General features: G+C 39.6%; 1 protein-coding gene across 2 annotated transcripts in view; it reads left to right on the forward strand.

Annotated features, from left to right (window-relative positions):
- CABLES1 (Cdk5 and Abl enzyme substrate 1) overlaps positions 1-14,258 on the forward strand; it is a 153,638-nt gene that overhangs the window by 118,642 nt on the left and 20,738 nt on the right. The window lies entirely within an intron of this gene.

The following is a 14,258-nucleotide window of genomic DNA, read 5'->3' on the forward strand; positions in this document are numbered from 1 at the left end:
CAGACTGACCGGTAACACACCTGAGGAGCAGTGTGGGATGCCAAGAGGTTAAATGATTTGCTCAGGATCGCAAAGCCAGTATGTTTCAGAAGCAAACCAGGAACCCAGGTTGTCACGCAGCTTCTCAGTGTAATCGTGAGGAGTGCTTTTATTTAATAAGCATGTGTTGAATTAGATTATTGGGCAGTTTCATGAGTGATGGACCTCTACTGAATTTAGATAAACTACAGAAAGGAGGACTGTGACCTCCAAGAGCTGGATGGAAGGGAAAGGGAGACAATGCCCGGGACAGACCTCACCTATTATCAAAATTTTTCATTAGTCATCCCTATAGTAATGAGGAAAACAAGAAGAAATTTTGCTGCTTCCTCCCTTTTTTTTTACATCTCAAGCTCAGCAGCCTAGAATTCAAGCTAGTTCTGTCTGTCACTAGACTATCAGACTCTTCAAGGCTAGCCTGGGGGTCCAATCTTGGTTAGTTTATAATAACATTGTTTCTTGGGGGGGGGGAGGGAGAATGTCAACAACTGACTTAGAAATTATAGTTTGGAAAAAAACAGAGCAAATTGAAAATTACCTACATGGCAAAGTTCTGCTCACACACCTTTATAGACATGGCTTACCCTCCCTGCCTTTCATTGGAAATGAAGTGTTCAGGGCAGCCAGGTGACACAGTGGATAGAGCACCGACCCTGGATTCAGGAGGACCTAAGTTCAAATCTGGAGTCAGATACTTGACACTAGCTGTCACTGGGCAAGTCACTTGACCCCAATTGCCTCACCCCCCCCCCCAAAAAAGAAGTAAGGAAATGAAGTGTTCGTTAATGCTAATTATTTTTCCTGAAAGACACCTTTTAGAAGACAGATGATACCACAGCATGAAGTAAAGTCATGCAATTCTCCCTAAATTTAGGGATTATCAAGAAAATGATTTTGGATAAATCTGTAGAAGAGGAGGAAGGAGCAGAAACTGACAGGTTTTTAGAGATGAACAGATGAAGCAGGGAATAGGGGAGGAGAGGAGCATTGCAAGAGCCATGTTTACATGACTTGTTTACACAGCCACTTATGCAGTGGTTTATAGTAGCTAGTCTAGCTATTATTGTTCATCTCTAGCAATAAACATAATAGACCCAGTTATCCATCAGTAAACATTTGTGCATTGCTTGTTATATGTTAGGTGCTGAGGGAACAAAGACAAATCAAGCAGTCTCTTCCCTCCAGGAATTTACATTATATATTTATATATATATATATATATATATGTGTGTGTGTGTGTGTGTGTGTGTGTGTATATGTATATAATGTGTGTGTATTTGTACACTATATATGTGTGTATATATTGTACACATGTGATGTACAATATACACTACATGATGTAAATATACTATATATAATGTAAAATATACTCTATATGATAATGATTTACATTATATATATGGAGAGATAATAGGTATACACATATATTAAAAAAAATTTTTTTAAACCAAGATGATGACCCAAGATGGCTCACCACTAGAACAAGGTGTTCCTTGGAATTGTTAACAACTTCCATATGATATTTGTGTCATGAGCATTTGGTACCCAAACATCAAGCTGGATCTGTTTCCTGAGTATTTATCCCATTGTGACATGGGGAACAGTGACTTCTTCTATTCTTAGAGAGAGTCACCAAGCATGAATGCTCCCTGCCTGGCCAGCAGCAGGCCCAGACAACCCCACCCACTTCCCCCAGAAAAAATCTTTCATCGTGGTGGAAAATTACACATTCACAAATTGTGTTTCTTTTCTCACACCAAGTTCATTCCCACACAGAGGCAAATTCTCGGAGTGACCTCATGTATGAATCATGCAGATATCAGGCTGTTTATGGGAGCTTGCCTTCAGAACAGAGATTTTGATGTAAGCTGCATTAAGACAGTCATTGTTTCCCAGTTGCCCTTGGGTTAGGTATGGCTTTAAGATGAAATGCTGACTGTGAGAGAAGAAGGGTTGCCTGCCTAAAAGGGGCTTTCATTCCACTTACTTGCTAATAGAATAAATGTCAGCCTTGGGTTTTGGTCCATTTACTCTGAACTGTGGCTAGATCGTGTTAACCTGCCTTGCTTCCATAGAAGAGAGCAAGACCAGGCTAAAATGTCAGACACCACCTGCCAGGGTAGTAATCGCCCCTGACATTTCCTGAAGAGGCAATAAGTGGGACTTGTTAGATGTGCAAAGTGAGAGCAAGTAGGAGGTTACCTGAGTTCCTGTGAATGCAGGATCTCTTAATTAAAATTAGCCCCAAAGCCGGATTTCATTTTCTAATCCAGTTTCCCAACTTTGGTTGCTGTGCAGCAAATCTCTCTCTCTCTTTTGAAGGTTTCAGAAAATCGAGTTAATATTTAATTGGCTTTTAAATTATTCACTAGTCACAGGGTTTAGGCCATTGTCATTTAAAGAGCAGTTGCCCAGCAGAGCCCCATGTTGAGACCAGCAGGTCTTGCTGTCTTGTGTTATTGGAGACAATCACTGCAGGAGTCAGTTCACACCCATCTGACCAAAGGGAAGTCCCCAATTTCATGTTATTAGATGATAAATTTGTTATGTTTTGTTTTGGTTTTTCTCATAGATTTGGGAGGGCAGGGCAATGAGGGTTAAGTGACTTGCCCAGGGTCACACAGCTAGTAAGTGTCAAGTGTCTGAGGCCAGATTTGAACTCAGGTCCTCCTGAATCCAGGGCCGGTGCTTTTATCCACTGCTCCACCTAGCTGCCCCCGTGTTTTGGTTTTTCTCATGTAACATTCCCAGGTGTGTGAGGGGACATGGAATAAATGTATCACCTTCAGAGATGTAGACAGAATTTTGTATCATCTCAGGAATCTTTGGGTTGTAGTTTAATCTAATCCCATGAATTTGTAAGCTCTGTATTTTTGTCATTGTATCTCTAGCACTTGGCACATAGATATAGCTTAATAAATGCTTATTGATGGTCAAACTTTCCAGTGGGCCTATTAGCCATTGGTTTGTGGCTAATGTTGGGCAAGGAGGGAAGATGGAAACATCTCATTCACATTTCTAAATGTACATAGGCCAAAGGGATATAGAATAATGTAGGGCAGCTAAGTGGTTCAGCGGATAGGGCAGCAGGCCTGGAGTCAGGAAGATCTGACCTCAGATATGAACTAACTGTGTGACCCTGGGCAGGTTGTTGAATGAACCCCTTTTTGCCTCAGTTCCTCTTCTCTAAAATGGGGACACAGTGGAGAAGAAAATGGCAAATCACTCCAGTAACTTGGCCAAGAAAACCCCATGAAAAAGTCTACATAGAGTCAAACATGATTCAACAACAGCGGCAACTACATAGAAGAAAATAAAGGGAGCGGAGAGCAGAGTTTGTCATTGTGGAGTTAATGTCAAGTGAAATATTCCACTTTGGAAAATAGGAGTATTTCATCTGCCCATTTCATTTGATTCAATCCTCCCCACCAAACGACCCATTCTCTTCCAAATCTCCCTATTACTATTGAAGGCACCACCATCCTAGTCAACCATGCTCACCATCTCCTTGTTACCCTGACTCCTCACTTGCCCCACATGTTCATTCTGTAGCTGAAAAGACCTCAGCAGCTTTCCTAGCCGGCTAAACAAACAAACAAAAATGTCCAAGGCATCTTAAATCCCCTGAGTTCCCCACTGAAGTTAGGCCTACGGATAATAACCAGAATCCATTTCCCCCTAGTAGAAGTTTGAATGTCCACTAACAACCAATCAATTCACCTTCTCCGAAAGTATCTGCAAGTAATGCTGGAGCTTCCAACATACACACAAGGAGAATAGTGTTGCATTTGCGGGACATTTCATAGACCCTGAAGAAAAGTCCGATTTCAGAAAGATTGTCTTAAGTCTTCTAAATTAATCCCAGATACAGATCCCCCTTAACTTTCTCTCCTCCCTTAAGCTTGACCTCACCAGCACTGGGGAATTCATGCCGTTCTTCTGGCCAAGTGGCTTGTTTTATTTTTATACACCATTTTAGCGAGAGATCAGAACAATGGCCTTAGAAAGAAAAAATGCAAAGATTTTTATCTCTGTACCCCTGGGAATTCCACTTAAATCAGTCTCACGAGAGCTTTCCAAGAGTCCCTTTTAGATCAGCTAAGGGCACAACACAAAGTTCACATCAGAAAGTGGCCCAGAACAGGCAGCCTGATCGCCAGCAGGTTGAGGTCTCTGACTGGCTCTGCTGCCCACTGGATGCGTGACCCTGGGCAGATGGTTTATCTCCCAGTTATCTCTTCAGTAATATGAGAAGAGTGCACAAACATTTGTCAAAGCACTTGGGCATCACAGTGAAAGGTTACATTAATTCACACCCAGAGAAGTAAATAAAGTTTTTGTTTTTACAAAGCAGACCAGACTTGGTTTGTTTGTTTTCTCCCCCCCCCTCAAAAAAATATTTAGAACCTCCAGAAAAATCCTTGTCCAACCCTCCCAATTAGTAGGCACTTTGTCCTTCCGAAAGTGAAGTGATGTTTTATTATCCCAATACAGGTTGCAGACCACCCCCCCCCCCAGCAGAATATAAACTCCTTGAAACCAAGGATTATTTTGGTTTTTATATTTCCAAAGGCCTAGCACTGTGCCTTGTCAAGAAAAGCAGTCAATAAGCCTTTGAGCTAAGAAAACCTTGTTCTTTTGATATGCTCTTTATAATATTCAAGCTTGGCACCTTAGAGAGCCCAAAATATTATGCTATTTCCCCATTTTATTGATAATAACTCTTTTCTACATAGTGCCTTAAGGTTTACAAAGAGTTCTTCCCATAACCACCTTGTGATGTAGTTAGTCCAAGTGTAGGGCAGCTATGTAATGCAATGGGTAGAATACCAGGCCTGGAGTCAAGAAGACTCATCTTCCTGAGTTCAAATGTGGCCTCAGACACTTACTAGCTGTGTGAGCCTGGGCAAGTCACTTCACGCTGTTTGCCTCAGTTTCATCTTCTGTAAAAATGAGCTACAGAAGGAAATGGCAAACCAGTCCAGTATCCTTGCCAAGAAAACGACAACATAAGTGCTATCCTCATTTTTCAGGAGAAAAAAACAGATTTCAGGGAGGTTAATTACCTTGCTCAGAGTTATTCAGCTAGCTAGTAATTCCCAGACCCAGATTCCAACTCATTGGAAGTAATTGTGGGAGTTGCCAACATATTTCTTTGACTCATTTTGGTGTAGTGGAGAAAACCCTGGACTCAGAATCAGAAAGAGCAGGGTTCAAATTCTGCTCTTGGTGCATATTAGTTTTGTGATCCTAAGAAAGACAAAACCTCTCTCATCCTCAGTTTTCTCATCTTTTAAAATGGGATTCATAATCCCACCACCTTTGATTCCTGTGAGGGCCAAATGAGAAATTATTATAAAGTGCTTTGCAGGCTTTAAAAGACTATATAGGGGCAGCTAGGTGGCACAGTGGGTAGAGCACTGGCCCTGAATTCAGGAAGACCTGAGTTCAAATCCGACCTTGGACACTTGATACTTACTAGCTGTGTGACCCTGGGCAAGTCACTTAACCCCAATTGCCTCACCTCCCCCGAAAAAAAGACTATCTAAATGTTGGCTATTATTATTTTTCTAAGTATCTAAAAGATGGGAAAAGTCCTTCTTTAAGTTCACCAGCCATAGGTTGCTAGTTAGGTTAAAAAAAAAACAACAGCTTATGAAAGGCCACTCTATACCCACCTAACTCTTTGTAGCTGAAGTTTCTACCCCTGAAACTCCTAAGCATATTAAAGGTCATACCTAGGGAACTGGATGAGTCCTTTTTGTTACAATAATGTGAAGTTTTACAACTTATTCAAATCTGATCAAATATTAGTTAGCTTACAAGGGAAGATGTTGATGTTTCTCAAATGAACCTTGTATTCCAACAGATTTTTCATTTTCCCCCCTTTATGTTTTCAAATAATATAGACTAGGGAAAAACTGTTTCATGGCTTGTCATGACCAAAGAATTGGCCCTGAATGGTAAGTCTCTCTGTCCTTAGCTAGATTGGTCCTTGAAAAACAGGCAGTCAGTAAGTACTGAAAGCCTTTCCAACTTTAGAAGCTACCCATACTTAGGCTCATCTGGCATAACTTGGAGAACTCTTGGTCACCTCCATGAGGAAAGACTTTTTAAATGTTCTGATCCAACCCCTTCTTTTTATATAAGGTAAAAGAAAGTCTCTTAGAGCCAAAGTGATTTGCCGCAGGAGTAGCAGAGGCCAGATTTCAACCTAGTCCTTCCAACTCCAGATCCAATGTGCCCATTCCATCACACCAGATGCATTCCTCTGTCTTGTTTTAATTTTAAATCTGTTTCTTCATTCTAATCTTTGTGAAAGGGAAAACCAGCCAATCAGAAGCACCATGGGGGCAAAGATGGTCTGGCACTTTGCATGGATGAACCAGTAAATGTTTTTTTTTTTTCAACAAATGGAACAATTTCTACTTTTTACATTATTGTTCAAGCATTATAGTGCCTGAGCTAATATAATGTTATTTTAGTGTCAGAGTAAATTTCGATTGAGCTTAATTTTCCAATTCATGGATCAAAAGCTGAACTCAGAAGGAAATCTACCAAGGATTTATGTAGAATCAAGATTGGGAAGAATATATAAGGCAGATAAGAAGGAAATGAATGACTGCTAAATTCTGTGCCATGGGGAATGAGGTCTGACATATTCCCATTTCCCTGACAATTACATATCTCTTGGTGCTTGACCTAACACTTTCTTTTAGGATAGGGTGATGCATTGGGCATCTTCTGCTTCAGATCCAGCCTTTGAAATTTCCACTCTGCGTGGCCGCAGACTAAGCTCTCTGATCTTCAGCCCTATAAGGCTGTCGTCAGACTCAAATGAAACAATGCATGTGAAAGTTTTTGTGCACGTTTTGTTGGTATACACCAGGTAATAGTCTGTGTTCTTTCTAGCTCTGCCATTAGCTGTGTGGCTCTAAGAAGGTTGCCTAAACTTTTTTTTGTTTTTTTTGTTGTTTTTTTTAGTGAGGTAATTGGGGTTAAGTAACTTGCCCAGGGTCACACAGCTAGTAAGTGTTAAGTGTCTGAGGCCAGATTTGAACTCAGGTACTCCTGACTCCAGGGCTAGTGCTCTATCCACTGCACCACCTAGCTGCCCCCTTGCCTAAACTTTTTGAACCTCTGTTTTTATCATCTGTTAAATGAGGAGGTTCAGGTAAATGCTTTCTGTAGCCTCAGCCAGCTCCAGGAAAGAATAATTCCTTTTCCTATGAAGAGGTGTCCAGGGTTTGCTTTAATGCCAAAGCCCTAGAATGGCATTAGCAGAGCTTTTGGCCAGCTTGATTCCAAATGGATTTGAAACAAAGGGGAACAAGAAGCATTTACTCAATACTCACCATGAAACATTTACAGCTCCTAACAGGCTGCTGAAAGCCCACAGCTCCAATGCAGCGTCCTTAATAACTCGCTGTGCCAATAAAGTTTTTAAAGTAGGAAGTTATGAAGAAATAGTATTTAAAGAACAAAGTACAGGCTATGAGACCACTGTATGACAGATGCTCTCAGTTGTTTCCTTACTGATAGATTATGATGGGGACTAGAGCTGTGATTTTATTGGGATGAAACTCCCTCTACTGAGGGAGTCAGTACCGGTGTTTAAATGACTTGCCCAGGGACACATGACCAATATCTGACGGGCAGAATTTTAACTCAGGTCTTTTGCTTCCAAGGCCGGCTCTCTAGCCACCATGTTGCTCCTGGGGATTGGATAGTGTGGATAAATTACTATTTGATTTTGGTGCTCCATAAACCCTTTATTATTTATGTAATGTCATCTAGAGGTTTGGAAGTTTAGAGACTTGAATTTGAGCTTAAGCTGCAAAACATAGTAGTTGTTTTACAGAGGCATGTCATTAACCTCTCTGAACCTCAGTTTTCTCATTGGTAGAGTAGGGATGGTGATGATAATTATAGCTCATCAACTGAATGGCCCTGGAAGGCTTTCAAAGTATTTTACAGGGCGCAGCTAGGTGGTGTAGTGGATAAAGCACTGGCCCTGGATTCAGGAGGATCTGAGTTCAAATATGACCTCAGATACTTGTCACTTAACTAGCTGTGTGACCCTGGGCAAGTCACTTAACCCTCATTGCCCTGCCCCCCCCCCAAAAGTATTTTACAAATATTAGTACCCTGGGAGAAAAGTTTTTAAAATAATGTTTTAAATCATTAAAAAAAATTAAATAATTAAGTTAAATTAATTTAAAATAACAAAACTTTGCATATATCTTTATAAATAAAATAATTAATGAAAATAAATAAGATGGTGAAAATCATAAAGAATGAAAATAAATAAGATGGTGAGAATTTTAAATAATAAAATAGGGGCAGCTAGGTGGCGCAGTAGATTAGAGCACGGGCCCTGGATTCAGGAGTACCTGAGTTCAAATATGGCCTCAGACAGTTAACACTTACTAGCTGTGTGACCCTGGGCAAGTCACTTAATCCCAATTGCCTCACCAAAAAAAAAAAAAAAAAAGCAAATAAAAATTATTTTTAAATTACCCATTTTAAAAATAAACTAAATTTCAGAAAAGTTATGAGAGTTGCTAAGATCACAGTAATTGTCTGAAACAAAGTCTTTTTTACTCTGAGTTCAGTGCGGTATCCACTGTACCAAGCTGTCTCTACGTAAGAGAATGGAATAGATCTGTGATTTCACTGGCATAGGGAACTCAAGGTGAGGAAACTCCCTCCTCCAATGCAGATCAACAACTTAGAGTCTCAGAGAGGTGCCTCAGGCACTGAAAGAGAGTGAGAGAGAAAAAGGTAGAACTTGAACCCAGGTCTTCCTGGCTCCCATGCAAGATCTGTCTACTACACCATGCTGTCTTTCTATCACAACGATGATGGTAATAGCTGACACTTATATAGTGCTTTAAAGTTTGCAAAGTATCTTATGCACATTATCTCGCTTATGCCTCACAACAAACCTTCAAGATTTGTACCAGAAGTACATTCTTCATTTTACAAATGAGGAACCTGGGGCTTAGCAAGATTAAATGACATGGTATTTGCACTAAGCTCCTTCACAAACTTAGAGCGAAGAAGACACTTTATAAAACCTGATTAAAGAGCTAAAACAGTGTAAGATTCAACTAGTGTCCTGAGAGTGGAGATATTTAAATAAAGAGTAAATGGAAAACATTTGTTTGGTATGAAATATTGAGACACTTGATTCTTCTAAGCAAATATCACAATTTATTTCTCCATCACATTTACATGTAGCAGGAAACACCAGTAGGGCATTAAGGGGAAAAAAACCAAAACAGAACTCAGAATTCATCTTTCATCGAGTAAGTTTTGCTTCCTTGGCCACAGGCCATGGGAGTTCCCTGCATGGTGTTCTTTCTTTGCGCATGATTTCACTGGATTTTATATAAAAGTAAAACATTGAGGATAATTTTTGGTTATTGCCTATTTATTTTGTGAGTGAGGAAGGCAGAGAGGAAAATGAGAAAAGAACTATAGTTGAGACTTTATTAGTGATTATATATCTGAGTGGGGAGGTGAGCAGAAGGCTACTCTAGAGGAGACCACCAAGTTAAGTTAGCTGGAAATTAAAGACAGATGAAAACAAATGAGTTGGCAAATGCCCATACTCCTTCCTTACGGTTCACATAAAATATGGGACAACATTGATCTAGCCTAGTAACACGTTTCACTTCTGCCTATTTGGTGTACTGGAAAAAGAGCTAGCCTTGAAACTAAAAGACCTGGGTCCAATCCTACCTCTGACACATACAAAGGTATATATGCTGGCTTACATAGGTAGGCAGAGTTTCTCACCAGCTGTGTTCCTTATCCTCATGAAATCACAGGTCCAGTTACTATCTCCTTCCCCTACCCTACATTCCTTATTCTCTTATTCTCCCAGCTGCCATAACTATATGTCTTATATGCATATCCTTTCCACCACCAAAGCCTTACATGGAAAAGCAAGAAATATCATTTCAGAGATGAGGAAGGGAATTAGTGTTTGGAGTTTTGTTGTTGTATTGTGGGGGTTTGGGGGAGTACTTGGAAATCAAGTATTTTTAATGTTATGTGGAAAAGTCAGACATCTGTAGAAACATGCTTTGAAATTATATTCTATATTCCCAAAGGTATTACTAGTTAAGAATCAGTTTTTCCATTTGCTTTATTAATTCCATTGTTTTTCATCTGTCAGGGGTGTTTTTGCCTCATTACCATCTTCCCTAGGTCTTCTGCATTATTGATGTGTGACTGGCTAAATGCCTCCATTCATGTTCTTCTGGTATAATACCTGTGATGTCAAGGGAAGATGAGAAAGGTCCCCAACTCACTACCATTGCTCTCTCCTTGCCTTTGCATAATCATCTCTTTTCCCTTTATTCAATTCTGTGGCCTCCTTGTTATTCCACAAAGAAGATACTACATCTCTTGGCTCTAGGAATTTTCTCTGTCCCTCATGCCTAGAATGTCCTCCTTTATTGCTTTCCTTTAAGTTCTAAAGAAAATCTCATCATTTAGAAGAAGCCTTTCTTAATTCTAGTATCTTTCCTCTGTTAATTATTTCCTATTTATCTTGTTTATAGTTTGTTTATATATATATATATATATTTCTTGTTATTTCCCCCATTAGACTGTAAGCTCCTTGAAGGCAGAGACTGTCAGTTTTTTGCCCCTTTTTGTATCGCTAGTGCTTAGCGCAGTACCTGGCACATAGTAGGTCCTTAATGTTTATCAAATAACTATTCTGCTCAACAAACATTGACTGAGCGACAGCTATTCAGAAGAATTCTCTTCTAATTCTTTCTAATTTTCCCAAGAAGCAAGCGCCCATGAGGAAGGAGACATCTTCCCCAAAGGCACTCTCCATACCCCTAGTTGTAAGACCGTTACAATACCAATCTCTAACACCTTAAAATTCAGGGGTGAAGTATGGACATGTTAAAAAGGGAAAAAATTCTTAGAAGTTCCCTCCCAGGTGAATATGTAGGAGGCAATGGAGTTTTCCTGGACATAAGTTGGGCCAGGGTCACACATGGCCATCATATGTCAGAGGGGGTACTCAAACCCAAGTCTTTCTACTGCAATACTCTATCCCACTGGGCCACAACTTCATGGATTAAATAGAATATTGATTTTTTTTAAAAATGCTATACATCAGTCATCTTGTTTTATAATATAACAATTCAAAAAGACAAGTTCAGGGGACTCCCTTAACAGTCTTTTTACAATGCCCCTAGAGAACAGGACTGTATTTTAACAGTTGTGAATAGCAGCTATCACAGGAGGGCATGTAGGTGTTAAATGAATCGAGCAATATTATATTCCCTGTATTTTTGTTTGAGTTATAATCACTAGTTAACAGTCCTTTCTACCTGCCAGTGAATAGATTTATTATCTAGTGGTAGTCAGCTCCTGTTAACAGCATGTGACATTAAAGAGACAAATCTCTGCGTGGTAAAAAAGATTTTGAGCCTCAGCTGAAAGACTAATTGTTTCATGCAGTGCTTGATACAAAGAAATGCCAGTATCATGTCTTCAGATGATCAAGGAGGTTGCTTGGCTTCTCCAGGCAGGGCCTCGCAGGATGTTTCTGTACCTTGGATGAGCTGCCACATGTCATCAAGCATTTATTAAGTGCTTTTTGCATGCCTGACACTGTGCTAAAGTGATGGAGATAGAAAGAAATTCCCCCTCAAAAAATTATCCAGTCCTCAGATTTGCAGCTTTCTTGAGAAATTCAGTTTTAGTAGTTTACTGAGGGCTGATCAGATTCTAGAGGACCACCAGTTCAACGAGACACTAAGTTGTTGTCAATTTTGTTGTTGTTCAGTCGTTTTCAATCGTGTCTGACTCTTCATGACAACATTTTCGGGTTTTCTTGGCAGAGATACTGGAGTGGTTTGCCATTCCCTTCTCCAGTTCATTTTACAGATGAGGAAACAGAGGCAAACAGGCTTAAGTGACTTGTCCAGGGTCACACAGCTAGTAGGTGTCTAAGGCTAGATCTGAACTCAGATCTTCCTTTCTTAACCACATAACTTTGGACAAATCACTTCTTAGGCAAGTTCACCTTCCCTGGACCTCAGTTTCTTCATTTGTAAAATGAAGGGATAAGGCAAGATGGGCTCCAAGTTCCCTTTCAGCTCTAAATCCCTGATGATTTTTTTTAATCAACTGAAGTTCATGGTTTCATGTACAGTCATTTTAAATTCTTGTTTATGTATTTGAATGTTTGTTTTTATTAATAATTACTGTGTAGAATAATTTTCTTAAAAAAATAAATCCTTGGACAGACCCTCCATTTAGCTGATTTTACATTATACCACCCAGTTCCTCTATTGAAGATGCAAGAGAGAAATAGAAAATAATTGAGAGAGTTAGATTCTAGTGGAGGTATGAGGGGACAAGGCTGAGACCAGACTTCGAAAGAAGCAGGGCCATAAGCCTTTTTGTTTTGTTTTGTTTTTTACATTTATTGCTTTTTAAAAAATTCAGATGTTAGCAAGCACCAACTAAAATGATCACTTCCATGAATAAGAGGATTGTACAAGAAACAGAATATCTCTTTTATATGGCTTGCTTTTCTTTTTTAGGTATATAATAAATTCAACTTTTTTTAAGTTTTCCTCCTTGTCTGTGATTCCTTCTGGCATTTTGTTTCTCAGGGGAAAACCCTGCTTCAGTGAACTTCTTTTGTTTCTCTTTTCTTTTCTTTTCTTTTCTTTTCTTTTCTTTTCTCTTTTCTCCTTTTCTTTCCTTTCAGCATCTCTATCCCTAGCTCCCTGCTCCCTTCTCCAACTGTCTCATTTGAAAAAAAAAAAAAAAGCCTTTGTAACAAATAGAAATCATCAAGCAAGATAAATTTCTGCCTTGGTCACGTTCAGAAATATATTTTTCCTTCTGTACTTTGAGTCCATCACATCTTAGTCCATATATTGGCATTATCTACATTCTACTGTATTTTATTCTATTTATTTTGTTAAATATTCCCCAATCACATTTTCATCTAATTCAGGCTGTGCTGGGCCAAGCGTTTGATACCTCTGACTTTGATACCTCATAGCTTTAGATCTGCAAGGACCCTTAGAGTTCTCATTTTATAAATTAGGAAACTGAAATCTAAAGTAGTTAAATCATTTACCCAAGGTGATATAGGTAGTGACAGGCAGAATTCGAACCAAGATCCTTAGACTCCAGAGCCACTTATTCTTGCCATTTTACTTTTCTGAATCAATCTCTCTCTCTCTCTCTCTCTCTCTCTCTCTCTCTCTCTCTCTCTCTCTCTCTCTCTCTCTCATCCCTCTCTCCCCCTCTCCTTCCCTTCCTTCTCTCTCTCCTTCCCTCTCCCTCTCTCTCCCTTCTCTCCCCCTCTCTTATCTCTTTCCCTCTTTCTCTCCTTCTCCCTGTCAGTCTTCCTCCTTCCCTCTACTTCTTTAACATCTCCCCTCTCCCCACACTCATCTGACCCTGGCATCCTATAAGCTACAAACATTATGTTGAAGCTGCAAGGCTTTATAGTATAGCCTCTCTACTCCTCAACAAGAAAAATGCCAAGTTGGATCATTTTTCAATAACAGATATTTTTGACGTAGTGTTTTTTGATGTTGAGGCTTGAAATAACCCTTTGCAGAAAGTTGATCCTATGTGACAAATACAGAAATGAAATCTGAACACAATAGTCATAATGTCTATATTAGGTCATTTGTTTTAGGAATAAGTCTAGTAAGATATTTCAGGACAGGAATCATTTTTCTCCTCCTAGCTAATAGCAACAAAAAGGATAATAAGGGTTCATCTACAAAATGAGGATTGAACAAAATGCCTTCCAGGGTCCCTTACGGTTCTCTATTTGGTGCCAGAGAACAGGAAGAAAACCAATCATATCTTGCTTTAGAAAGGGGAAGATGACTGGGTCCCAGAGGGATCCTCTTCCAGGGGAAGAGTAATGATCCTCCTTATTCCTTATTATTTGATCAGTTCATTCCTAGAGATCAATCGATAAGCATTTATTAAGTACCTACTTTCTGTCACTATATTAAGCTCTGGAGATACAAAGAAAGGCCCAAAACAGTTCCTGGGGCTCACTGTCTAAGCAGACCTTGCTGAAGTGACATGGAACACTCAAACTCTCAGTATGACTTCTTCATGTAGGCATTTGGGGCCTATTGGTTTTATTTTAGCATGGCAAAATGTGGACACGTGGGCAGTAACGTGGCACAGTGGACAGA

Source organism: Dromiciops gliroides, chromosome 1, assembly GCF_019393635.1.
Source record: "Dromiciops gliroides isolate mDroGli1 chromosome 1, mDroGli1.pri, whole genome shotgun sequence".
Lineage (NCBI taxonomy): Eukaryota > Metazoa > Chordata > Mammalia > Microbiotheria > Microbiotheriidae > Dromiciops > Dromiciops gliroides.